The following is a 25,894-nucleotide window of genomic DNA, read 5'->3' as shown; positions in this document are numbered from 1 at the left end:
CTTGCATCAACACTAATTCCTATTAAATTCAGCTGACACTATTATTCTTAATTAAGAAAGCTAGGGAAACATTAGTAGTACTATTTAACAACAGACAATGCTATTCTGAAACAAATTAATCTGTATGTTCACTGGAATTACCCTTTTTGACTGATATAGGTAGACAAATTCTGATGAGAGACCTACATTTTCAAAAGGTAAAGCTGATTTGATTTTCACTTTTATTCAGGAAATTTCTTTGACTCTTTTGTCTAATTTTCTATAATACAATATTAGTTTGCATTATTTACAAGTGAAACATATTTTAAGCTTAATAGAATAATTAAAGATTTTTTGAAATAAGTGTTTTATTTTAACCCAAACTAAAGTTCCAGAAAAAATTCTTCTCAGGTAATTTTGAACTGGGGGTGAGGAAGAAGATTACTCTGAGCTGGAACAGCACCTAAATCCACCAGGAAAAGGACTTTTTATTCTCCCTCCAGGTTTCTTTGTAAGTTATGCATGCAAAATGCTGAAAGATGTAAATACACATTTCTTGGTTTTTGTGACTTTAAGGACAAAAGGGAACCAAATGTCTATAGTTTGTCAAGAGAGGGAGCCAGGAGAAGACTTAGACAGGAGTGCATACTGCAGATATTCTATGTATTACAGAACAAAATATTTTGCACATTTGGGAAATATCCAGTGACATATTTGTTGCAACTCAAGTTGATAGATGTATCCATTTTAAGAAGGACTTGAGGGTTCTTGAGCTACCTTAAATCATCAGTGTAGGAAAATAGTGTCTATGGAGATATTCCTGTTAAGCGTCCTCTGCCTCCCCTCCCTCTTTCCCCTTATTTTAATAACAAGACCTAGGTTTATTTGTGTTTAATAAAAAGAAGAAAGAGGACATTAATTAAATTAGGATAACTCGATATGGATGTAGGAATGAAAGGGACCTTCTGTGTTATCAGGTTCAGTTCCTAGTTATACCGTTATGTTCATAATGGTAAATAAAATATGCCCGTAACTGTTCTATGTTGCTGAGACCATCTGACAAGGAACAATTCATGCTTATTTCATGCTTTTTCTTACTCTCCAAAGTAGACTGTGTATTAGAAATGGTCCCCAGCTGATGCAAACTCACCAACTGTCCTGGGAATTATTTGAGAGAGTGCTAGAAGTTCTGGGCCAAAACAATGTCTGGGATCAGTTACATAGTGTAGACAGCTGATTTCCCATGCTCAAGAGGTTTCCTTGGTATTGTGTCAGTCAGTAGTGTACATGTAAATAATACCTTTATAAATTAGCTGTATAGTACTAATATTTTGCTCTTTTTAGATCTATTGTAAGGCTGTTCTAGAAGTTTGCTTCTTCAGTGAATCAAAATATTTGTCTGATTTCCATTGTAAATTTATTCATGTCTAGATTGTATGCCTTTGTTTTTGATAACAATGCTACACAATAGTAAACTGGATTACACTCTCTTTTATCAAACTCCTGATTTATGTAAAGTAAAAGGAAAATCACCAAGATAAATTCAGGATCCAATTGTTCTGCATTGAATATTTGACTAAGGCTGCTGCCAACATTTCCTGTAAATCAACTTAGTAATAGTTAATGGGCTGCTTTGTATCATTATGATCAAGCAGAGTACATTATTGAACCCTGTGGTTTTTGTCTGGGCTTGCGGACCCTAAAGACATAATGAAGAATGATGAAGTTATATTAACTATTTACTAAAGAAATCTATCTAGCAAATTTGTTCATGCAATAGTTTCACAATATATTATAATTCTCTTTTATTTTGAATGGCTTTGGACTCAGAATTCTTGATCATGAGTATATATAGGATTTATAAGGATTTCAAAGTGACTGAATGTTACCCTGAATGTTCATTGCTCATTTGAATATCCCAATTAAGATCAGTGGGATGTTGATGTAATTAAATGCCACTCAGTATGTAGAATCTTGTCCAGTACAACTTTGCCAGAAATTCACTACAGTTAATTTAAAATGGTATGAACAATGCATAAGCCTTCAACTGAAAGTTAACTGTTAATCCAAACCAATCATATTTTGGTGAAATAGTTTTTCCTCACAGTTACATTGTAAGATCATTCATATACCAGCACCTGCTGAAAACACGCTGTTTTGATATGTGTTCTGGCTGTTCTGTAATATGAAGAAAACCTGAATATTCACACATAATCATGCACATATACAGCCCTACCTTGGCCTCTGGGTTAAGATGAGAATATTCAGTGCATAAGACTGAAACTTAATCAAAAGCTATTCTGCTGTGAGTAGAAATAATGGCTCAACAGGTGCTACCCCCATAAGCACAGCAACCAAATCTTCACATCAAAGGAAACTATTCCAATTGTCACGGTATGCATGCAAGTACAGACTACACCACAATAGTTGTGACATTTTGATGTAAGAAAGAAAAAAAAAAAAGTATATCTTCAAATTTGGTTTTCTCATCTGAAGGAAACTTTCAATTTTGCTTCAATTTTTACATTTGACTTCATTATATAGATGTAGAAAGAGGACAGATAATGAAAGAGAACCTTGTTCAAAGAGCTGGAAATTAAAGTAACTACTGAGATCCTCATCCGACACCATTGGAGTTCCAAAAGTCCCCACCAACTGAAGGAAAAGGCTAAGACAGTAAAGCTGACTGGATACCTTACAGTACAATATAATGAGTTCAGGAGAGTGGATACTCAGATTTTCGTCTCCCTGCATGCCAGTGGTTCATGTTCCCATTATTCTTATAGCTTCTGGTTATTATTTCTGCTTGCTTTCCCTCTGTATCTCTCTCCTGCTGTGCTACATTAGAAAACTGAAGTGAATGCTGACTTCTCACTAGGCCCTCATCCTTCGTTTTTTGCCTAAAAAAAAAAAAAAAAAAAAAAAAAAAAAGAACAAAAGTGTTTTTCATAGGGATGTGGGAATCATAGTAGATAAACTGGTTTTTAATTTATTTTAAAAAAACTGTATTTTTATTCATGGAAAATGGGAAAGCAAAGACCTTATTTCTCTCAATATTTTAAGCATTCTGGTGATTTTGTAAAAAAAAAAAAAATCTAAAAGGATTATCTACCTTTATTTAGTATCTGAAGAAATTTCAGTTTTACTGCAATGTAGGATTTCTGGTATAAGAAAAAAAATTGATCAGGTGTGGTCATTAACTAAGTTTAGCAGAGTTTCTGCAACTAATGTATGACATATCACAGACAGACAGGTAGAAATTTTCTGAAATTTCTTGGAGATTTTGGAAAAGCTATTACAACAGTTGAAAGCTGCAGAAATGTTACTGCATGAAAATTTTCCTTATGATTTACCACCCTTTAAACTATAACTAAATGCAAATGTGTCAAACATTTTAAAACACTGGTGTCTCTGAAAGCTATTCTTTCTCAACAGTATAGATGATAGCAGGTATTATAAGGGGTTAATTTGGTTTAGTAAGAGACATAGATCTTAAAAGTCATTAGTTACCTTATAATGTGACTATAAAGGAACTGTGCCTATAGAACCCAGAGTGCTGACACTGTACCAGCCTTTAACATTTCAACAAAAAGTAGGATTCATTTGATGAAATTTACTGTTCTGAACTGATCAGCCCATGATCTTTATAGTCTGTGAAGATCTAGTCAATATACTCAGTGCAGTCCTGGGTGCAATTCATCTCCTAGGTAAATATCTGGCTGAAATAGGTCAGATGAATCACGTCCCTAAGGCATCTATTTCTCTTCTTCGACTATTAAGAGAGATTTAGGTCACTGGATGTGATGTTAACATCTGCATTGTGGGCATTGAAAGGCAGGTGAGACAAAATCCAGCCAATGTTTTCTGAATAAATTTACTTACCAGTCTGTGTTCCTTTTTTTGTGGTTAAAAAAGTAGTCAAGATAAATGTTCACTCACCTGCCCGAGAACTGTTACTCGCTGACTGCCACAAAACTGCTATTTGTCTGTCTTCCAGAGAATAAAGACAACGTTTTTTATAGTGGATATCCCTCAGACATGCTGTCTAGCAATTCATGCTTGACCTTACTTTAGGTCACTTCTGATTATCAGTGTATTTTGACGTCAGTGTATATTTTCTGATGAACTGAATATTTGTGATTGTAGATTTGATGAACCCAAGCAATTGAACGATATGATAAAGCCTATCAAGGTTCAAGTCCAGACAAAAGCTTGCTTCTCAGGTGCTCTTGACCTTGACAGGAAACTATGTGCCATACAAGAACTAAAAGTTAAAAATAATCTGAGTGACCAGGAAATAACCCTATTTTCAGAGGTTCTGAGCACAAAATTCTTTGATTCTATAAGGGAAAAGTGCAGAAAACCAAATTAAGATTTTTTAAACGTCTATAAAATGTATTTCCACAGACACCGAAATGCCATAATCATATAGTTATTGGCTGACTTGATTGCAAAACACAGACAAGATTGTTTGCCTACTTTAATTATATAGTTCCCACATGACTTCTTTTGCATAAAAACTTAATTCTCCACTTCATCTACTCTGATACTCCTCTCTAGATATCTCCTTTGAGAGACCTTTATCTTAATATTTTTTCAGACACAAACTATTTTCAGTTTCTATACTGAAGAGTGCTTAGTTAATTTCTTTGAAGCATAGAGGAAGTTCTGGGAAACTGGCATGAACAGAGGAGAATGGCTCTCCTGATCAGACTGAGAACCATGGCCTATCACGGGGAGCACCAGAAAAGGAAAAAAAGCTTGGAAGAAGTGGATAAACTAAGGGTTTAGTGTATTTTTTTTTCAATGCAGAAAATCAGTGTATTAAGGAGGATTGTTTTCCTTAGTTCTTTCTTGCAGGCAAGTACATTGATCTCACTGTTAAGATTTCTTGTATATATTTATCAGACTCATCACAGCATAGCGGATTATTTATTTGAGAGTAGCTACTGGGTGATAGGGTTTGTAACCTGTGTTGTTAGTTTTCTTTATTTGCTGATTCAATGTAGATGCAAAAAATGACACGGATATGAATTAATCACAAATATCATACAATTACTCTGGGTCCTTCATGAGTTTACTATGCCTCTTCTGAAAATGCTCCTATCCTTTAATATATTTAAAAGATTTTTCTAATCTATAATCTTTAAGCACTAAAAACATACAGAAATGTGATTGTAACAATAAACTAGATTTGGATAACAAAAAAGGCATGTGAAACATTTTCCAAGTAATTTGTGATTTTCCAACTTCATCTTTTCCCTATTCTGTTTCATTTTGATCCACTCATATCCTTCTCCTACTCTTTAGTCATATTTTTTGTCCCTCTCGCTTTTGTTCTCTACTGCTCTTTCACTGAAGTTTTACTGGATTCCTACATGGAGTGAATTTTAGGACATCTTACAAATTGCTCAAGGTGTTTTTTATCAGTGAAAATCTAACAGACCATTAATGACAGCAGCACACAGCAGGCACCACCAGAATTAAGGAAACATTTTTAAAAAGTAAATTACAAATTATGATATTCGAAGATTTTAAATGAAAATTAATTAGATACATCAGAGAGGGGTGTGTGTGTGTGTGGTGAGGGGAGGATGTTTGTTTCTCTTTAAGCCATTTCGGTTTTATGGATCCAGATACTGGGTTTTGGCTTGTGATTCCTCACTTTGAGCAGTCAGGTCAGTAGATGCGATTTACAGTGTGCCTTCACAGGTAGAAACACTCACTATGGGAGGGTGGTCTGATCCAGATAATTTGTTCCAGTTTTAATGTGTCTAAATGTAATTCTTATTACACTTGAACTGAGTTTCCCTCAGATTTCTTTGTCATAAGCACTTAGCTATCTTTTGAACTTAAATTAAAGCTTAACTAACTGTTTTATATGAAAAAAAAAAAAAGTCATAAAACACATAACTACTATAATGCAGATGCATTGCTGCTCTTTACATCAACAATTTTATCCACTCTGTTTAGGTGTATAGTGCTGAAAAGACAGCGTACCCATCAAGAGAAATAACTAAAGATAAGATGAGCAGATACTCCTGGAAACTATGCCAGGGTACGTGGATAAAATAAGGAAGTAATTGGTGACAGTCAACATGGCCTCACTAAATGCAACTTGTGCCTTACAAATTTGGTGGCCTTCTCGTGCAGGGCTACAGCATTGGTGGATAAGCGAAGAGCAGCTGATGCCCTGGTGTTCAAGGCCAGGTTGGACGGGGCTTTGAGCAACCTGGTCTAGTGGAAGGTGTCCCTGCCCACGGCACGGGGGTTGGGACTAAATGACCTTTAATGTCCCTTCCAACCCAAACATTCTATGATTCTATGATCCTTACATGTAAGAGATTAAAAGAAATAGGAGGATAGCTAATTATCTGTACACACACAGAGTCTAGAGCTTGGTACCCTTCAAAGGGAGGACTTTCTCTTGTTCCACCAAATAGCATCATTCTTTTATGGTGTATGTTATTAATACTCATGCATCAGGGTTTTTTTTCAACACTTTTCATTCAAGAATATCAAAAAACATTGTTAACATTAAAAAGTAATTTTCAAAGTGTCCTCAGTGTGCAGTTGATACTAGAGATAGTCACCCAGGAATATACAGTGGCCCTTTGTTAGGATGTCATATTTTCAGTGCAAAATACAAACCAAATAGGAAGAATTATGCTTGGTTTATCTTTGAGGCTCTTGCTATTGCTGAGACTTGCCATTGACTCCCATTTCTCAGAGGAAAAAATAATTTGTGAGAATTTTTTATGTTTCAGGATTTATCTTTATCAGCTCAAACATGTTTTCATCTGTCTCTCTTCTCTTTCCTAACTTGCATGTCCAAAAAGGTAGAGACAGAGAAGAGAGAGATGGAGGTGGGAAAAGATGAGGGAGTAAGATAAAGGCTAGTAGATGAGACTAAGACAGAAAAATGCAATTACTTTCACTCCTCTTAAGGACAGTGAATAACCCAGCTACAAAATTCTTGGTTTTGCTGTACTGGTAACAAAAAAAAAACCTGAACAAAGCAAAGTTTCAGTGCTACCTATAAATTTTCTTTATTAAAATTCACCTTGTTCATTCCTTGCAAATGACTGCACTCTTCTACACACTGCTTTGGTTTGCCAGTTGCTGCTAAAGCAGGCCATTCCTTTTCTTTTTGCAAATATCTGTAGAGCAAGTTGTATTGTACCTGCTGAATTATTTGCTTACAGCATCAAAGAACAAGTAATTGGGCTGTTATTGTGAGAGCAAAATAAAGACATTACCCAAGGCCTTGTAAAATTAGATATTTTCTAACTTGGTTGATGTCTAAGCCTACAAGAGATAGTTGCTCAGAACACCTAGCCAGGAAGAGTTTGGATGTCACTCTTCTGGTAAGAAGTCCTGATAAAAATAGAAGTCAAGCAGAGGAAGAAGGTTTCCCAGAGAGGATTCTCAGTCTCCATATACAGTGCTTTCAAGGCCCTGTATAAGCTTGTGTGATCCCATGTCAGACCCTGCTTTGAGCAGTGGATTGGGTTAGAGACCACCTGAGGACCCTGAGTTATCCTTTCATCCTAGGCACGTTCCTAGAAGCCATTGGTTTGAGAGATGTTATAATCTCCTTTTACAGATTCCTGTGCAGCATACAACATAGCAGAGAGATGAGGGACACCAGCTGGGGCAGTGTCAAAGGAGGCTGTACACAAAACAAACACAAATATTCCACAAACCGAGTATGGAAAATAAAGGAGGAGAGGAGCTAACAGAGCAGAGAAATACAGTAGTAATCCCCTTGCCAACACAGTCGTCCAACATTTCCTCTGAAGGACAAGGGGTCAGGAGCTATTACTGCATTTTGACACGAACTGGAAGAGTCAAAGTTGGGTTCTTTTCAGACTCAAGCAAGAAAATTAATCCTTCTTCTCCTAGCACACCTGAGAATGGTCCAGCTTCCAGAAACACCCATTCCTACCTAACTAGTCCACGGGGGCAAGCTGGTAGTAAATGATGGCAGAATTTTACTCATTCTGTGAGCATGACAGAATTGGAGACAGTAGTGCTGCAACAAGGATACTACTGGCCCCTTTCAAATTTAAACCCAGATTCCTCATGTGTTTTCCACATTCTATTTATATTTGCATGCATGAAAATATAATCATTTTACACTGTATGGAACTTTTTCCTTTTGACCTCTAGTTGAAAATACAAGCTGTGCTGGTGAAATCCTAGCCAGCAGGAATCCCCAGCTCTCTGTGACCAGTACCAGATAAACCAGAGGGAAACGTCCTGCCAGCATCTGCCCAGGATATTACCCTACCACGCTCTAGGCCTCTAGCAGTCATTTACATGCAGCAGAGAGCAGCCTGGAGCCCGCTCTTGCCTCACTAGAGCAAATCCAACATAGCTGCTCAGAAGCAAGACTGCATACAAAATACAGGAGTCAGAAAAGCAGTAACTGTAAGAACAGAATATCCTTTCCTGATATTAAAAGTCTTCGTGTAACTTATTTTATATGTACATCTCCAAGGGGTTTAAGCAGGATGAAAGCAGCAGAGAGGGCTTGAGCTGTCTCTTTTGGCTTTATCAAAAAAGGCATAAAGTCAATTTTATGAGAAATAGGGAAACTAAGGCAGATATCAGTAAACATAGCAGGTTAACTGGCTGACTGCAAACTATTAGAAATTAGTTTATATCTGTATACAGGCTATCTGCATTTGGAAATCTCTTGATCAATTTACTTATATATTGTGCCTTTACTGTCTAATGTTTGGAGTTTTTATCATTATAAAACTGAAGCTGTTTAGGCAGGGATTTCTTTGTGGTGAACACTATTAAAAAATATCTTGCCATCAGTGGCTACATGCTTGCAGTTAATTTTTCTGCATGGAGTTATGATAAATAGCCTCTTTTCATGCCTGGATAGTTATTATATCTAATGGTTACATCATTTAACTGTAATAACCAAAGCTGAGAAAATAAGTCATAAATAGTCAATCATTCACTCAATGCATTTTTCTTCCAGTAGTATTTCTGAACCATTAATGACATTTTCATGGATATATTAACCTATTGGGAATTAGTCATCAAAGAAATGATTCAATTATTTCTTGGTCTATAATTTTAGGAGTAAGGTTGAAGTATCCTTTGCAACTACCAACAGATTTTTTTTTTCTCATCTTTTTTCTTCTAAACAGTGGTTAAAGTTTTTATGCAAGAAACATCCACTGTAATGAAGAAGAATGTTCTGCATCAAAAAGCAAAAAAATCAGTTCCTTGACTTAAAATTAAAATATTTATTTTTCACTCTTCAATAATAATTTTTTACTTTTGTGTACGTTTTCTGCAGAAGATTAACTTCTGACTAGTTATAAACATTGTGGGTAAATATTAACTATTCCAGTGTTCCTTAGGTGCATTTAACAGGGCACATGAAAACACCCTCCAGGTTCTCAAGGGACAACTACTTTCTGAAGGGAAAGTTTACGTTTGTTCTTTTCACACTGTCTTCTTTGATAGAATTTCTTTATTCTTAATCTAACATGTTACTGTTGCAAGATGCTCCAGGCAATAAATGAGTTCTTTAAAGCAGGCACAAACCCACTACAGCAAATTAACTTATTCACTGGGACAAGAGAGACAATATTGTTCAAAAATGTTTGTCTAGCATTGGAGTGGTAACTCCAGCAAAATGGAGAGAAGGCGACATTCTTTTATGAAGTCCATTTAACCAGGAGCACCATAACATCTCTCCTGTCTTAGCTGGGACTTCTGAGTAAAACTACATGTAAGGTAAATGCTAAGAATAATGCAAAAAAAGGAACTTTTGTAATGGAAACATCCCTTTTCTTCCTCTCACTTTCCACTGTTGGCAAATATGTGAATTATCTTATTGGACTAATAATTTTAATCCACTGAGTAAAAAAAAGGAAGGCAAGTGCTCTTGTATTTGTATGAGGAAGTCTATTTACAGCACAGCTGAATAATCACGGTTGCCATGCTACAACAGTTTGTTGACTAAAATAAGCGTATAAAAAAGTGATTCTGTTATCAATGATCATTGATCCATCCTACAAGCAAAAATCAGCTGCTAAACCTAATAATCTCCTATGGCATTGTTCAGTGAAAAAATGAAAGCAGCAGCCACACTGCTGAGTCAATATTTACGACTCAGTGGGAATTAGTTCCACCAGAGGTACAAATGTGCCACGTGTAAGTGGTCTGGGGGCTCTGCTGTGGTGCCCCAGCCAGACCCACACTGCAAGCAAGCAGCCACCTGGCACTGCAGATGCCCCGTGCCCTGTAGGGAATGACAAGGTGACGACTGTCCTGCAGAGCCACGTGTCTCACAGACAGTTGTGAATGGTGGTAACGAGCAATAGCTTTGCTTTAGGAAACAGAATAGCTCATGTTTCTACTGTTCCGCTTGCAAGGCAGAAATATTTCTCAGCTGATGTAACGAAGTCCATTTGAATGCGTTGCCCTGGCAAATTTTTTAACTCTTTCCAAAGTCCTTATTAATTTGTTACACTGTGGTGGAACTTCACCTTCAAAGTTCCATAATAGTGTTTTACCTTTTGTCTGAAACTGCATTTACTACTATGTTTTATGAATTTATAGAATAATCTAAATGTTGTCACTAGAACTACTGTGTGAAATTTTGTCACTCTGCGCATGAGTAACACAGCTTGTACAAGCAACTCAGAATTCCACAGATTTGTTTGTGCATGAAGATTGGCAGGACCTGACAGAACCTGCATATTTCTGCTAATAGGACTGAAGTAACATCAAGATTTAGGGTCATTTGGTGATAGATTCATGGAAGACAAAAGCCTAGATTCTGCCAGAAATATGTCTATAAACCATGATCAAAAACACAGTATGAAGCTGCAACTTCAAAGCAAGGACAGTTGTTTTTTTAAGACTTTGAAAGACCAAGGGCTAGTCTTCTGTAATATGAATTGTAGCTGTTGAGAAAGCAAGAATGAGATGTACACAACAGTGATGAATGACACTTGGGGATAACACCAGAAACCAAGCCATGGTGCCTAATCCTTACAGAACTGTACCTGTTCATGCAGACTTGATTTTTATCACCTCACGGATGAGGAACTGGGATGTAATTAAGGTTGGGATTTTTCTACTGATGTAAAGAAGGAAAGGGCATAGCATGATCCAAGGAACAGGCAAGAGGTTGCAGACAGCTTTGTGTGTTGTTGCAACTGACACCAGACTAGGGGGTGACAGAAGTTGTGGGTTTGGGAATTTGTCATGTCTTTCAAGCATATGTTTTTAAGCAGAGGAGCATAAACACTGCCTGGACATATGTTTACTGCTACAATTGCATGTCCAAACCTTGAATGCATCAAATCTGCCTAGACTGCAGGTAAAAGCCTAAGTGCTAACAAGTCACTTTCCCCATCACCATTCCCCCCATTAAAATTCTGACAAATCTCCCCGATGTACTTTCAAAGCAGAAATATCAAATGCATGCAAATATTTTTAAGCCCTTTGACTTACTGCCTGTGTTGCTCTCTCCTGCAGAGATGGTGGAAGCAGTATGCAGTGCTATTTGCAAGCACTAGTGCTCTGTCTGTGAGAAATGGAGTAGCAATGGCTTTTGTTAGTCTGTCTTTTGCACTAATTCAGCATGACCAAGACACAGAGTTAACACTGAGCTCCTTCTAGCAGCCACAGACAGTCAGGACTCTGGCTTTGACTGCTGCCTCAATATTCCCAGAGGACCCAGGTTAAAATCAAGAGCTACAGATTTTTTTGTAGAGTTTGAGCCATTTTGATACTGCCTAAGTTGTGTTGTCTCATTAAGCACATCTAAGCCACTAACTCTCTGCAGTCAGTAAATGTACCGAACTCAGGCATCAACAGATAGCCAAACACCAAGGTTAAATAAAGCAACACCAGCACAGAATATCTGTGGGGTTTGGTGTTTTAGGCCTTTTACATGTTGACTGAGAATTTAATTCCTTTTTATCTGAGTTCATTTGCATTTCTTTTCTTCACTGAGCTAAGACCATCCACTGTTATCTTGGAAAGCAGTAGTTTTAACATATTTGGGAAACTGCCAACTAATAGTGAAATTTAAAATTATCTGTTTCTTAGCCAAAGGTGTAACTGGAGGTTGGTTTTGCTGAGGAGGAGGAATCTCATAATTTCCCAAAGTATATTTTAGTAAAACACTGTTCCAGGGAGATGATCAACCCGTTTGCAAGTGGTCATGCTATCTCCCTGACTAATAAGGCACATGATTTCATAAGGGGGAAAAAATAGGGAAAATACTAATTTTGTGATCAAACAAAAACTTTTCAGGAAATCCCTACTGGAATTCCTTCAGGAAAATCTACCGTCAAAACCAGCATAAATCACTCAATTTTTTAAAATTATATTTGTTAATACCCACTCATGCCTTAGGCAGTGCATAATAAAACTCTGGACATATACAGAGACTGAACATCAGCACCCTCTGGTTTGCTCTGTGGCTCCATTCCTGTTTGACTGCACTACTTGCTAATACAGGCAAGTTTTAGTTCCATTTGAACATCCAGCTTGTGAGCTCTGATGGCTCAGCAGTGTGAACCAAAGCATACTAAGTGGGAATAACAGGAAGGTTTACTTCAAAATCTCACTCCTGATTCAAGCATAAACACTAACACAGATGCACACAATGAAGAAAAATACATGTGTGTGAGCTGCCTTTAAAATTTCATAAAGGCTATTCATATTCACCTGATATTCTTTAAAGCCAAGTAGCTCTCATTTCTAGTAATTATGGTGAGGCTATTCAAAAGCAATTTTAGTATTCCTAGCTGTAGAGTTTCTCTGAACTGGAACTTATGAGTCTTTATATAATAATAGGTTAACATATAAGTTAAATTGTAATTTGTAAGGTTAATATGTAGGTGAAGAGGATACACATATCTCTCTCCTGCTCAAGTTTCTGCCTCATTTGTGAGTAAAGATCTCTGTTTGCTGACCAACCAATTTAAGGCAACAACAGCTCTCCACCAGATTATTCCAGGGATGCTACTTCTAGCTGTAGTATTTTAAAGTCTACCGACCTGTATGATTATATGGAGAATAATATAAGGCTGTCCTTTGAGCAGCCAGTCACATTAACCTGCATCTGGAGAGGCTTTTAGGTGACCCTGGGATCTTGCCTGGTGACACTGGGGACCTGGGGGTATTGATTGACAGCCGGCTGAACAGGAGCCAGCAGGGTTCCCAGGGGGCCAAGAAGGCCAATGGCATCCTGGCTTGTGTCAGCAATAGCGTGGCCAGCAGGGACAGGGAAGGGATCTTACCCCTGGACTCGGCACTGGTGAGGCCGCCCCTCGATTCCTGTGTTCAGTTTTGGGCCCCTCACTCCAAAAAGGACATTGAATGACTCGAGCGTGTCCAGAGAAGGGCAACGAAGCTGGTGCAGGGTCTGGAGCACAGGTTGTACGGGGAGCGGCTGAGGGAACTGGGGGTGTTTAGTCTGGAGAAGAGGAGGCTGAGGGGAGACCTCATCACCCTCTACAGCTACCTGAAAGGAGGCTGCAGAGAGCTGGGTTCGAGCCTCTTTAGCCTAGTAGAAAGCAACAGGACAAGAGGGAATGGCCTCAAGTTGCACCAGGGAAAGTTCAGACTAGATATTAGGAAGCATTTCTTTACAGAACGGGTTGTTGGGCGTCGGAATGGGCTGCCCAGGGAGGTGGTGGAGTCCCCATCCCTGGAGGTGTTTAAGAGTCGGGTCGATTTAGAGCTTAAGGATATGCTGTAGGTGGTAACTGTGCTAGGCTAACAGTTGGACTAGATGATCTCCAGGGTCCTTTCCAACCTAGATGATTCTGTGACTCTGTGAATCTTCTCTCCGTTTCCCAAATACCTGAAATCTGGAGCAGCCTGTGTGATACTGAAACAAAACCTTCCCTGCTAGGAGCACTACACCGAGAAAAAAAAAGCAATTTTGATTTTAGAGATGATAACCAGATATATCCATAGACCGACTGAATAAAAGCCATACCTCTTCTGATTGCCATTATTAGCACAGCAGGCTGTGGTCTAGAAATTAAGACAAAAAGCTTGGAGTGTTCCTGAGTTGGAAAGGGTCCAGTAACACAGGAAATAACTTGGTGTTCAATGTGAGTGAGTAATGGCATCATAGCTTTCTAGTTGCTTTCTCAGGCATATATATACACACATGTGTGCCTATATGTATTTTAATTTAAGCATCGAGCTGAAGAGAGGATGCAATAACACACTAGTTAATGTATTTTGGCCAGGATGATATATCACTTAAGCTAAACAGCTATGTTCATACCAAAAGGAAGATAAAGATCACCTGTGCTCTGGAATGAAGAGGGGAGCATAGACTCTCATTAGGTGCCTTTAAGGGCATGTGCAGTGTTAACTGAAGAGAGCTTGACCAGATATTTTCCACTTCCTCCCCTTCAAGCCCAGAAGGTGGACCACCCCAGCCAGGAACATTCACACAAATGAAGGCGTGCCAAGAACACAGCATGATGGGGGAAGCTCTCACATTTTCTGGGAAAGCTGCATGCCTGGGTGTCTCTCTGGAGTGCCGGTACATTTATACATGTAGCACAGGAACAAACAGAAGGAATTAGAGGTCTGTGTGTAGTTGCAAGGCTACAGTCCCACTGGGATCAAAGAGATGTGGTGTGACAGCCCACATGAGAGCTGTCATAGAGTGATACAGGCTCTCTAAAAGGAACAGGCTGGGAACATGAGGAGCGGGAGTTGCCTGTTACATGAGGGAGTAGCTTGGTCTGCTCTGGAGTGCTTTGTCCAGTGCTGGATTCCCCAGTACAAGAGAGATGTGGACATAATAGAGTGAGTCCAACACAGGGCCACAAAGATATTTAAAGGATTTGGAGTATCTCTTATACAAGGAGAGGCTGAGAGAGCTGGAACTGTTCAACCTGTAGAAAAGAAAGCTCAGGGGGAGTCTATCTATGTGTATAAATACCTGGTGGGATGGGGTAAAGAACATGAAGCCAGCTTAATTTCAGTTAAACCTGGAATTAGGTATAACTGTCAAAACCAACTATACCTCACAATGCATTTTAGAAGAAAAACATTTTTTTAAAAGTGTTTCATATTTTCTTTCTTAGTTTACAAAAAGGCAAGAAAATCCTCCCTCTACATATAGTTTGGGTTTTTTTATTTTATTTTTTCCTACACTCCTTTAGATCAGGGGGAGAGAGGATAGAGAGTGGGGCTGTGGGGGAGAGAAAATGGCATAAAGAAAAAGAAAATCAGTGCTTTCTAATCTTTTTTACCCTCTTGCTCAAAAGGGAAAGAGGACATACTAAAAACTAAAAGGTGACCTTTTTTCACCTTTTAAATTCTAACAGACTTACATGAGGGTGTAAAATATGAGAGACAGAGGTATGTTTTAACAAGATGAAATAGAGAACCTTAAAATGTTAATTAAAGAATTTTATTTAGAAGTTAGACATTCCTGTAAAAAGAGAACATTTCTAGTATAGTGAAAGACTATTTTAAAATAAAGTATTTTTTTTAATGAAGACATTTCATCAGTCTTTATGACACAGAAAACTTTATCCTTTTGAAATGATATACACAACAAATGAGTCACTGGATGACCTCAAAAAGAATTTTGAATTTTGTTCCAAGTCAGATTTTGAGGGCTTTGAGTATTATCTTGTTTACGTAAAGCTAAAAGAGATCATTTAGGGTTGGTCAAAATGTCTTGTTGATTATTTTGTGAAAAACATGTCTCTTATTTAACTTAAAACATCTAAGCATCAACAGTTTAGAAATTATTTAGATTTCAAAAGGAATTTTGGATAATTAATTTCCTGAATCTAAGGAGAAAAGCTTAAAAACACACAGGAGACTAAGAAAAACTTGTGTGAAGGAATTTAAAAGAAACTAGAGTCAGAGAGCAAACTCAGAGCTAGAGGGGAGGGGGTACATAATTTTGCATAACATAGCCCATGAGCCCTCGGGGAAGGAACTGGACACTAGCCAAAGAGCAAGGAAACAGCAAATCACCCACAACTGGGCAAGACTTAAAACGTCTCAAAAATATTTTTCATAGTTACTGTTTGTGGCCATTTTTAGACTCCTATAATTCCTCAGAATCTAGAAAAGAAGGAAAATAGCTAAAGGATGGGTTTCTGCCACGCACTGCAAATTTTTTAAGATTTTAATGAGGTGTTATGATTCCCTAATTTATATGAATCAGGAACAGAAGAGACTCAGTTGTCAAGGAAAAGGACAAGACAGAAACTTCTGGGACCCTGGGTATCCTCTGAATACATCTTCCTGCTCTGCATGTCTCTTTAAAACATCTCTCTGCAAACATAAGCAATGTTTTTTATGGCTGAAGTTTGAGAACAGTTTTAATCTCATGCTTATCTTTTTCATAGAAGAATCATCTATCTGTCTCAGATCACAAAGAGGAAAAAAACAGACACACATTTGTAGCTATTTGACTGAATAATACGCATCTCTCTAGCAGAGATTAACCCTTTAAACCTGTTCTACAAACCTAAAGGAAAGAGCTTTAGAGCAAAATAACCACAGCTACCACACCTCTTTCTGGAGGACGTCTGCACTCAAGTAATCACGGAGCTCCATGTGATCTTCCTGTTACCAAGATCAGTTTTATGTATTTAAAAAGTGTGTTTTCTGTAGAAATATACACATGCATGCTGGTTACTATTAAAAACATGCATTCCAATGTTCTTTTGGTGTCATAATTTTCCATTGTCCTGGAATTCCTTAATATCACAATAATATTAACTAGTTAAGAAGGAAAATTCTGAAATTAAGAAATGGTGACCATTAGTTTTATTCATTTAGAAAAGTACCTGTCCATAGCCTTTTTGTAAATATAGATATTTGAGTTCAGTGACTGGGCACACTGCATTAACTGAGACCATTCTTGTTTACCTAATTTAACATGACTGATTAGTCACCATTAATTGTTCTGTGTTAGTAATTTTTGCTTCATTGATTAGGTGACCCAGTAGTACCCAATCATATAATGACATCTATAGAAAAAGGCTAGAAGGCTGGAATACTAATTAATATGAAATATTATCCAACATGCAGTATTACAAGCTAGTATTTTGTTGAAATACAATTGCATGTTCACAGCTATTGGATGGGACATAAAAGATTATTATTTTTTACTTTTAATGTAGATAGCTCATTCATTTCTGTACAAACTCTTCTCATTTCTTTTTGCTGGCATAGTGGCTTCCTCTGTATATGAAATAAAGCTTAAGTTTCAGTGTTAGAGAACATTGTTACAGAACCCTGGGATCTTAAACTCATTGAGCTTTGGTGTTAGCATAGAGCACAGTGAAGCAGCAGCTAGGCCACTAATTAAAGGCATATTGATTTGTTTGGCCTGATCTAATCATAGCCTTTATAATAAATCATAAGGTGTTTTGCAATTAGGAAATCCATACTAAATAACAAAAGGACTGTTATCTTTGTAACCTTATTAACTATGACTTTATGCAGAAGTGTTGTTCGTATAGATGCATTTTATGACTTTTCATTTGTGCCTCTTTCACTACTTTAATGGGATATCTACTCTGCCAAAATTCACTCAGATAATGTATACCAAATATCCCAGAAATGTATGTGTTCCCTCAGGAGTTTTCAAAATCATGTTTCTATTTACATGTTTTCCTTCAATTTCCTGCTGCATCAATCATTCCTTGAAAAAGTAGCCACTGGAACAAGTATCTAATTAGATCTATCTTAAATTCAAATTTATAGTTCACACATAAAGATATGGAATGTTTATTTTTGCATGTGAGAGAGGGTAAAAAAAAAATAATCTGTCTTGTATACCTGTACATACCTGTCACCTGAAACTCAGAAAGTAAAAACAGTTATTGCTGGGCTTGAATAAACAAGCCAACAATCTCTCTTATTGATGTCTGATGAGTAAAACTGAAGACACTGAAAACAATCTGCTCTTTAGCAGTTTTACCTTTCCCTTTCCTAAATGTCTGTTTACGTCAGATAATTGTATCCTTAGAACCATGATCCATGAATATTTTTCATGCAAAACTTCTACATGCACTAAACTGGACATAACTCAGAAAGAAGGTAATGACTTAATAAGAGCTGTTAATACAAATAAGGGGATTAAAAGCCAATTTAAGAGCAATTCATTAAAGAAGGATTTATGTTATAGAGTAAAAAATTAATTATGGTATTGGAAAAGAATACCTGAAATTAATATCAGGAAAAGGACTATATCCTAATCTGAATTTGTAATTCTTTAAAATATATAGAAGAAAGACTAAATGCTTCCAGTTAAGGTTTCAGTTACACAGGTTCAATATATCTGAAGGCAAAACTTGTCACTAAGGGAACCTAATTTTAATAGTGAAAGTAATTTTACTCCAACAATGTAAAAATGGCCTGATCATGGGTGTAAAATCAGTTTGCCAGAGCAAAGTGTAAATTAGAAATGGGATGAAAGTTTCCCTAATGTTATTGTGCTGAGATTCTGATATGCTCTACATCAGCAAGTAAAGACAAAAGTAAAATTGAAACATCCTTAATACACTCAGTAATACCATCATTTCATTCCATTGTGCTTTAGTGCTGTAACTTAGATGTACAAAGAGTAGACTGAGTCCCTTGCAGAAGATAATATCGCCATTAATACATATGCTAAGGCTGAAATTGTGCTCACACTTTCCCTCTAAATATTTTGCTCTGGTACATTACATCCTGCCTTTGTCATTATTGTAACGTAGCTTTTTGTTGATTTAGTTACATACTCAAGGGTGTACTCTCCCTTTGAATGCAACACATAACTTCGATTAATGGTGGTGGTGGTCATGTGTGCATGTCAAGAAGGGAATGTTTCCCTCTAGAAATTATATATGAAAATCCCTAAGGGAATAATATTTTCTACAACTGCACCATTACCCTATCAGAGACTAAAGAGTTAGCATGTACAGTAATTAAGCAAGCACAACAGGCAAATTCAAATTTCAGGAGTCTGGATTTTATTGTTACAGATGTTCTTCAGAGCAAAGTCTGCTGAGCGTTCCTTGGGTCATAAATGTTTAATTTTTAATCTATTTTTTATCGGTTTTGTGTAATGCAAGCTTCTTGTAAACCAAAAGTATTTTTACAAGTGTTTTTTATGTCTTGGAAGTTTAAAGTAGTAGTGGTTGGTTAAGATTTTTCTTTTAAAAAACCTCCTGCCTAACAAAAGAGCAGTGTTATTTTTAACTAGGAAAGTGGATTCATTTGCTTTTGACTAATGCTCTGAATTTGGCAGTAAACAATTAGCAGATTTTTCTTTTTTTAAGAGAAGTCTAAGGACTTGATTCCACTAAAACACCTAGGTGATCTTAAAAACCTGTCCTGTTTGGAAATGGTCCTAGGCTCCAAAGTCTCATTGTGAACCTAGATGTTTTGAAAATGTCCTCCTATAGGGCTATCAAAAGAAGATAAGGGTACACAGCACCCTGAAGCATCAGATCTGGTCAGCAGGCACATAAGATGTACACTTCCCATTTATGCTGCTGTTTACAGATGGTAGTCTGTTTGCACAGATTGAATATTCTCCTGTGAAAACCATACAAGTTACTTTGCCAGTGTATTGTTGGATTCACTTCGGGTTACATCATTTATTTGCATTGAAAATATCTATTTAGTAGACTCAGGAACTCAAAACAATAGCTGTTTCAGGAGATATTTATCTTTTGTGACTCAAACAGCTGTCTTCTCATATTTGCATGATGATGTGATGTAGGTTGTTAGTTAACAAGAGCTTATAAGAGGTAGAATGTTTTTTGAAAGACTGGAAATATAATAACATAATGATTGGGAGGGGGGAAACTCCTGGTGATTTAAACATATTTATATTTTATCTTCTGCCATCTGCTGTAAACCAGAAATATGCTCATCCACACTGTGATGTGTGCTTCAGTCACTCAACCCACCAGACAGGAAATTACTGTCTTTGATTTTACAGACTTAAATATTCCTGTGGCCACTGCCTGACCCAGCACATTTCTCTTTATGTTACATTTAAAAAAAAAAAAAAAAAAACCTTCATTTTTAATCTATGGACAGAGATAATCTATTATATTTTGTACAATGCAGTTGTCCTTTAGTCAACAGTGCAACACAAATCATGACCTACAATTAAGTAATTATTTTTTGCTGATTTAGATTAAATTTGGGGGAGGAAGGGCACAAATATTTACTTATTTCTCAAAGGTGCTATAGAAAACAATAAAGATGATAGAATCCCGAGTAAGCAGTTGAACATTTCAGAAAAGCCTGAGCATTTAGTTCACTTTGTTTTCCATAGAATTTAGATATATAATTAGTTCTGGATCCAAAATGGACGTTTTCCTGTGTCTTTACATACCCAAATACATGTACACGTCAGTCTCTATCCCACTAGCTTTCAAAGCGAATTTGGCAATTTTGAAATTGATGTCCTCTAAAAGTGCAATTCCACATCTAGAAATACAATTATAGTGAAACTTCTTCTTTAGGTTCATCCTTTTGCAGTGAAGTTTGGGGAAAACTGGGCTGGGTCAGAGCACACCTGAGATGAGAGACCACAGAGCTGGAAGCAGGAGTTTGTGATGCCAACCCAGCAGCAGCACCAGGCACAACCTGGGGCTCCCTACACCTGGACATCAGGGAGGACAGGGTTATGCTCAATGTGCCTGGTACAACAGGTCTTTGGGTTTAACCTGAATTAAGCATAGTAGCTCTGGACTTGTTTGCAGGCAGGGAGACAAGGTTTCCCACAGCAAGCGTGTGTGCCGGGGCAGTCTCCAAGGGAAGGAAAGGGAGGGAGGACCAGTTAGTTCTGCCCAGTGGCAAGTTTTGTAGCTTTCAGACTTGTGGCTATAAAATGAGATCCTGGAGAACTCAACTTTTCCCTCCAGTCCATGCTGTGATTTCCCCGTTATGAAAGGGAGAATGCTATCAAGCACACAGTGAGCAAAAATGCACCACACTCCCCGTGTGAAATGGATTCCAGCTCCAGTGCCCCACCTATTGCTTTCAATCAAATAGATTGTTGGAAACTGAGCTGTAATAACGTTTTAATATTCTCCAGTTATTAAAGTTAAACAGAGAGGAATAATCCTCCTTGGTAATCCAAAGCATTAAAAAATGAGAACCCCAGTATCAGAAGATTGGCATAAAAATTAAAAGATTTATACTTAATAAGTTTTGGACTTCTTTGCATTCTGATTCTTCATTGCTGTTTCACTGCTTCCAGATTTTTTCAAGTGCCATTAAGGCAATAAACTCCCATCAAAAGAAAAGAAAATTAAAAAAAAAAAAAAAAAAAAAAAAGAAAAAGAAAAAAAAAGCAGTTTCTGATATGTCTTCCTTGTTGCAGTTGCAAGTCAATAAGCAAAAATCTAAAATTCCAGGAGTCTTTGCAGTAAAGTCGCAAGAGATAGCAGAAACGTCACCCATAGTTCCCTTGGAAAAGGATAAATTTGCCACGTGGCTGTATCAGCTCATGCAACTAGGGTCAGGGCCAGTGCTCACAAATCCAGCCAATTTACTAATGAAGGCTTCTTTGCCTTGCTGGTGTGCCTGATGTTAGAAAAGTTGAAAGAATAGGAATGTTTTGTTACATTTTCTCCCCCTCGTGGAAAATGCTTTGTCTTTTTTTTTTTTTTTATCAAAATGCCCCGAACTAACAATTTTTAGATAAAATCACAAATATTGTCAGAATTGTCCGAAAACTGAATCTTCTCTCTGTTAAAGACAGTATTTTACTACTTTTTGAGGAGAGTAGACCAACAAAAGAAACATGTGGTTCAGATAGATTACAAGGCAGAATCCATTGCTACAGCGAATACAGGAAGTATAAAGCACCTTTTTCCCTCTCTAGATCTTGGTTTCTTGCTGCATCTAAATAGAAAATGAAAGCATTTGCAGTTGTGGTTATGGAACATTTCCCATGAAATTTCAGAAATTTTTTCCCTAGAAGAGTGAAAACTCTTCCCCTCACACAGGTGCACACACACACACAAATACAGTTGCTAATTCTACTTCAGTTTATGTGCTTGTTCCTCTGACACCCAGGAAGGATCTGACTCCTTCCTATCCCCACACTTTTATGTAACTATTTTTCTAAGTTCTCCTTTACACTCAATTCCACTTCCTTTCTGCAACACATTTAAGATCATCACCCTATCAATATCCACCATAATTTAATTCCTGCCTACCCTTTTACTCTAGTTCAACAGCCAAGCAAATCTTCAGGCAGTTGTGACTACGATTACTAGATAGGCAGTCCGTGCTTTCAGCTCAGCTTTGCAGTTTCTTGGTGGATGACAGAATCTGTCCTAAAATACATTGGAAACATATTTAAATCGCTAAACTGTCTAGTAGTAAATTTGTTAATTAACTGAGAAGGTTTTTTTCCCTATTTTTTCCTAGACAAAGGCTCAAACACAGATAATAGATCTCCTAGTAACACCTGAATATCTTTTATGAAATTGAATGTACACAGCTGGACTCAGTGCAATTCTTTGACTGATGGTAGTGGAAATATTGACTCTGCTAGTGAAAGATGAAAATACAATATACAATAACACAATACAACCTCTGCTTTTAGAAGTGATTTTCAAGGCTAGATATTTAGTAACTGCTATAAGAGCTGTTTGTAGATCAATTTTTTTTGTTCCATGTCCTTTGGGAAATGACCTTGCTGCTAAGAATGAATAAGGCAGCATATGTGTTCCTTTAGACATATTGAAATAAAAGGAATATCCTCACACATAGTGGTTTTTCTTCACGCATATATCTGTAGAACATTATAGCTCATGCCTGTAGATCACAAGTTTATTAACCATCTGGATCACATCCTGCACCCACTGAAAATAAGTGCAAGTTCTAACTTCAGCAGAAGTTTCATGTGATGAGCTTAAGGCCAGGTTGTAAATGGTAATTGAGTGCATAAAAATGAACGTTCTGTGACTTAGGTACCTTGTCCCTGCAAATCTCACTTGCCTGGAAAATTTCTCAAGGACTTCTGTAGGCATTGGTATTGGCTCATTTCCACAACAGCAAAAATACTAGAGGAAAAAAACATTATTGTGCTAATAGACTCTGGTTTCATAACAAAAAAACCTGTTTATTATGACAGTTTTCATGACTTTTTTCCTAACTGTCCAGTATTTGTTGTGCAACGAAGTAATTCTTATCCCAGAGAATCTTCATTGAGATTTAGGAATCAAAATAACACCTTCTTGTTGTTTTGTACCAGACTCTAATGTTGTATCATATTAAATATTACTCTTCTAAGTAGAGGTTTGGGATTCATATATAACTTCTCAGTCATAGCTTTCTCACTAGTATTGTGTATTAGTTGCTTCAAAATATTTTTACATTTTTGTACATATCTTTGCCAGATTACTACATCACCATAATATTTGAATAACATATTTAAAATGTAATGAAATAGAAATAGGAAACTAAGAATAACTCACTAAACCTAGACTGGTGAAAAAGAACTAGCACTGAGTAATATATGATTTACAACTAATCATTCTGAAGGTCGAAAATGTACTTTGAATCTCCTGGACCCATTTTCTTCAACAGAGAACTACAAGATTCAGGAGGTCTAAAGCCCAGCTGGAAATTAATCCGGCTTCAGCAATCCAGGACAACAAGGAATGTTTCTATAAGTATGTCAACAGCAAAAGAAAGACCAGGGAGAGTCTCCATCCCCTGCTAAATGCAGGAGGAAATTTGGTAACAAGTGATGACGAAAAGGCTGAGGTGCTTAATGCTTTCTTTGCATCAGTCTTTAATAACAAGACTAGTTGTACTGAGGGAATCCAGCTTCCTCAGCCAGAAGACAGACACTGGAAGAATCATCCCCCCACATACCAGGAGGAGACAGTCAGTGACCTGCTGCATCACACAGACACACACACATCTATGGGACCAGATGGGATACACCCGAGGGTGCTGAAGGAGCTGGCTGGGGTGCTCACTGAGCTGCTTTCCATCATTTACCAGCAGTCCTGGCTGACTGGGGAGGTCCCGGCAGATTGGAAATTGGCCAATGTGACACCCATATATAGGAAGGGTCAGAAGGATGATCCGGGAAATTACAGGCCTGTCTTTGGTGCCTGGGAAGCTGATGGAGCAGCTCATCCTGAGTGCCATCACACAACACATGGGGGACAACCAGGAGATCAAGCCCAGTCAGCCTGGGTTTATGAAAGGCAGGTCCTGCCTGACAAACCTGATCTGCTTCTACAACAGGGTGACCTGCTTATTGGATGAGGGAAAGGTTGTGGATGTAGTTTACTTTGACTTCAGTAAGGCCTTTGACACCATTTCCCACAGCATTCTCCTGGTGAAACTGGCTGCTCGTGGCTTGGATGGGCACACGCTTTGCTGGGTAAAAAACTGTCTGGATGGCCGGGCCCAAAGGGTTGTGGTGAACGGAGTTAAATCCAGCTGGCGGCCAGTCACGAGTGGTGTCCCCCAGGGCTGGGTTTTGGGGCCACTCCTGTTTAACATCTTTATTGATGATCTAGACGAGGGGATCGAGTGCACCCTCAGTCAGTTTGCAGATGACACCCAGTTGGGTGGGAGTGTTGATCTGCTCGAGGGTAGGGAGGCTCTGCAGAGAGACCTGGACAGGCTGGAGCCATGGGCTGAGGCCAGCTGGAGGAGTTTCCATAAGGCCAAATGCCGGGGGCTGCCCTTGGGCCACAACAACCCCCAGCAGCGCTACAGGCTTGGGGAGGAGTGGCTGGAGAGCTGCCAGTCAGAGAGGGACCTGGGGGGGTTGATTGACAGCCGGCTGAACAGGACCCAGCAGGGTGCCCAGGGGGCCAAGAAGGCCAATGGCATCCTGGCTTGTGTCAGCAATAGCGTGGCCAGCAGGGACAGGGAAGGGATCTTACCCCTGGACTCGGCACTGGTGAGGCCGCCCCTCGATTCCTGTGTTCAGTTTTGGGCCCCTCACTACAAAAAGGACATTGAATGACTCGAGCATGTCCAGAGAAGGGCAACGAAGCTGGTGCAGGGTCTGGAGCACAGGTCGTACGGGGAGCGACTGAGGGAACTGGGGGTGTTCAGTCTGGAGAAGAGGAGGCTGAGGGGAGACCTCATCGCCCTCTACAGCTGCCTGAAATGAGGCTGCAGAAAGCTGGGCATGACCCTCTTTAACCAAGTAACAAGCGATAGGACAAGATGGAATGACCTCAAGTTGTTCTAGGGAAGGTTTAGACTGGATATTAGGAAGCATTTATTTCCAGAACAGGTTGTTAGGCATTGGAATGGGCTGCCCAGGGCAGTGGTGGAGTCCCCATCCCTGGAGGTGTTTAAGAGTCGGGTTGACACAGCGCTGAGGGATCTGGTGTGGTTGGGAACTGTCAGTGTTAGGTTAATGGTTGGCCTGGATGATCTTCAAGGTCCTTTCCAACCTAGTTGATTCTGTGATTCTGAGATCCATTTATTCTATCTTACAGAGCAATAATGAATTCTTCAAGCTTCCATAGTCCAACTTATATAGATATTGACAGAATTGGGGAAAAAATAATCAACCATTTTCTTTCTTATAGTGACTACTTTTTATCCTTTCCTAGAAGGAAATCAGAGAGAAGTAGGTCATATGTCAGTTAAGTGAGAAAAATTCAACTGAGGGCCTCCATACCTTGAAGCAAGAAGAGCAGTCTGCATAGTCGCCTGATTGTCCTCTGTGCCACCTGCCTCTGAGGAGAGGTGGAGACCTCCTTCTTCATTTCCTGGTTTCATTTGCGTCCTGTGGGCCAGGAGGTCAAATTCTGCTTGGAGATGGTATCTCCATCTCTACTGGCCTAAGGTCACTAGCCAAAAGACTCACCTCACCTATCACAAGCTGATCAGATCCAAAGTCTTGACTCAACCTGCACCCTTT

The sequence above is a fragment of the Athene noctua genome, chromosome 2, assembly GCF_965140245.1.
Source record: "Athene noctua chromosome 2, bAthNoc1.hap1.1, whole genome shotgun sequence".
Taxonomy (NCBI): Eukaryota; Metazoa; Chordata; class Aves; order Strigiformes; family Strigidae; genus Athene; species Athene noctua.
The sequence above is the reverse complement of the archived record's forward strand: the minus strand, read 5'-3'. Positions refer to the sequence as shown.